Here is a 3,192-nt window from a genome sequence, read left to right on the forward strand (position 1 = left end):
AATACTCTACCCACTTTGTAGCATTATGCAGCCTCACGTAGATCATTTGCGGGAAAAACTCCACGCAAATACCATCTCGCGCATTCTCTTGGGTTTCTTTCTTCTTGATCCAAAATGGCATCGTGCGTGACTCCAAAGTGATCGGCAAATAAATCTACCATACGATCTTCACGCTCCTGTTCAGTCATCGTAGGTGCATTCGGTTGGCTTGCCTGCCTTGGGGCTGTAAATGTAGAAAATACATTTCCTGCGGGGTTAGCAAAAATTTTAAAACTTGATTTTACTCCTTCCCCCTGTGTTCGTTCCCCCTGAGTTGGTGCGGTGGAACTAGAACCAACTTGGCCAAATTGATTGACCTTTCTTCCCCCTGTTTTGGCAGCATCCAATATTCTTGGGAAAAAGTGTGCATCTCCTTTTTGTTGCACCCGAATTTCTCGATCAAGAGAGAGGCATTCTTCTTGCTTTCCTTTGAGATCCTTGATATCCTTGGCCATATCGTGCATTAATATTTTTGTTAAAGCTACTTTAATAAATTTTTCGAATTCTTCTTTATTTTTCTCGTAGCTTTCTTATTTTTGCATGGCCAATAAATTATTTTTCAGAGAAATGTAACCATCCGAATATTTGTTCCATTTATAAATGTTATAGGCATATGGTTACAGAAAATCTGGAACTTAGACCATAAGCCTTATTCAAATCATTACATAAAAAGGATTTTCACTAATCCTTTCTACTTCTTCTTCTTCACGGTGGCCCGGCTAGCTGTGGCTTTGGCTCGACTAGCAGAAACGCGACTAGCAAAAGAAGATATTTTCCCTTACCCACCACAAGGTAGTGACAAGTGTCACAATTTTTACCGTATGATTAAAATATTAATTGTAAGAGATGAGTTTGGATAAGCATTCCATATATTTTATTATTATTATTATTATTATTATTATTATTATTATATATATATATAATATTACGTGTATATATATATATGTTAGGAAGGAAGAAGTTTCATTTCTTCCATTTCATTTCTTCATCCATCAATTTCGTGAGAAAGAGAGAGAGAGAGAGAGAGAGAGAGAGAGAGAGAGAGAGTGATCTTCACCATTTTTCCTCCATTAAAGCTAGCTTCCATAGCCAAGATTTCTACACAAGTCTCAAAATATTCGGTAAAACTCCAATTTTATTCGGTAGATAGCTTTATTTTTCATCCTAGAACATGAATCTAAGTTAAGATTTCTTAAAATCATGTGTTATGTTGTTGATGGAATTCTATGGTTTTAAGGTGAAATTGGGGAAAATCAACTCCAAGGATCTTCTACGAAATTAGAAACCCGGTTGAGGTAAGGAATCCCTTAAGTCGGTTTAGTCACTTGAAATTAGATAATTGATTGTTTGGTTGAAATATGATGAGATCTAAGTAAAATTGTTATGTACATGTGGTATGTATAATATATATGTAATTGTATTTTATATAATATGTATGTACAAAATGTTGTGTTGGTGAGTTCTCATTAATGGTGTTGTTAAGGTTGTTATTGTTAGGAACATCATGTAATAGGTTTTGATGATACCAACTGTTAAGTAGAAATCCCCGAGTCTCGACGCATAGGCAAAACGCTGTAAGTTCGACAAGTAAACCAAGAGCGAAAATACAACCGAGTAACTTTGAGCTCAACTCGGAAAATATTTAAGCTTGAGGTAAATTTGTTTGAACATCTTAGAAGTCCCGTGTGTTGTAATCATATAGACAGATCAGAAGAAGGCATGGGACAACACTGGAGGAATAAGGGTCTGCGAGACATCAACTAAGTCTCGAGACATAAGCAGAGTTCGAGAGGTAGGACCTCTCGATACAGTTATCCAGTTCGAGACATAAACAGAGTTCGAGAGATAGACCTCTCGATATTTGAGTTCGAGACATCAAGCAATCAAGATATCAACCTTGGTCTCGATACACTAACAACTCTCCAACAAAGCTGAATGACGGCCTTACTTAAAGTGTGGAGAAGAAGAATATCATGGAGATGGAACAATGAAGAGGTGCCGAAACGTGAAGATTTCAAAATGGGCGGAAATGGATGACACGTCAGATTTCCACCACAAACGGTCAAAAGGTGCACCAATGCTGAAGTGATCTGATTCCCTACAAACAAGGAATAATGGGAATATAAAAAGAGTAACTTTTACCAAAAGACGAAAGTGGAGCATGGACTCAAGAAAGTGAACTATGGAATATTCACTACAAGACAAAGAGGTTCAAGTTACAAGATCACCACTCCATGAAATATGCTGAAAATACGCAAGACCCATGATCAGCATGGGAGACAAATTTCAAACGGAATAATTTTCCCTCCAACGGAATTATTCCTCTACTCTCATATATAAGGACGTAAAGACATAGAAGAAACGGGGACGGTGAAGGAGTTAAAAAGTTCGGGGAAAACAAGTTCGAAATTCTTAAGAAGTGTCTGTCTAAAACGTTCAAGTGCAAGTGCTTAACTTGGAATATCATCCTGATATTCAAAACAGCGAGAAAACACATCTTAGTGTTTCAAGAGAGTTACAAAGCTTAAACTGTTATACATCCAGAAGGTGACCGAAGCTGCTCTACATCGAAGTTGATTCAACGATAGCTTGTGGTCAGATTGGAGTCTGTTACATTCAACTGTGACAACCAAAAACACCTTGCTTTGGATTAAGCAAGAGAGGTGGAGTAACCTGGCAGCTGTCCGAGTGAAAGAAACCTGAGGCTTGACGCGGGCTTGGTGATCAAAGGTCAAGTGCTCGAGAGGTGGAGTAGCTGGAAGCGGGGAGAAAGACCTTGGAGAGGCGGAGTAACCTGGGAGCTGTCTTGTGAAGATCCTGAGGCTTGACGCGGGCTTGGTGATCAAAGGTCAAGTGCTCGAGAGGTGGAGTAACAAGAAGCGGGGCGAAAAACCTGAGGCTTGAGGCGGGCTTCGTGATCAAAGCTCAAGCGCTCGATATTGTACTAAAAAGGGAAGATTTTAGTGCAATCCTTCCAGGGAGTTTCTGGAAGAAGAGTGGACGTAGGCGGGTTGGCCGAACCACTTAAAAATCTCTCTTGCATTTACTTACTGTTTTTATCTCTCGCTAACCTCTCGATTGCACTGCATATAAACGCACTTCTCGAACTAACTCAAACTCGTGCTAACTAAAAGGGGATAACATTTCCGCTGC

This window comes from Ipomoea triloba, chromosome 13, assembly GCF_003576645.1.
Source record: "Ipomoea triloba cultivar NCNSP0323 chromosome 13, ASM357664v1".
In the NCBI taxonomy this organism is placed as follows: domain Eukaryota; kingdom Viridiplantae; phylum Streptophyta; class Magnoliopsida; order Solanales; family Convolvulaceae; genus Ipomoea; species Ipomoea triloba.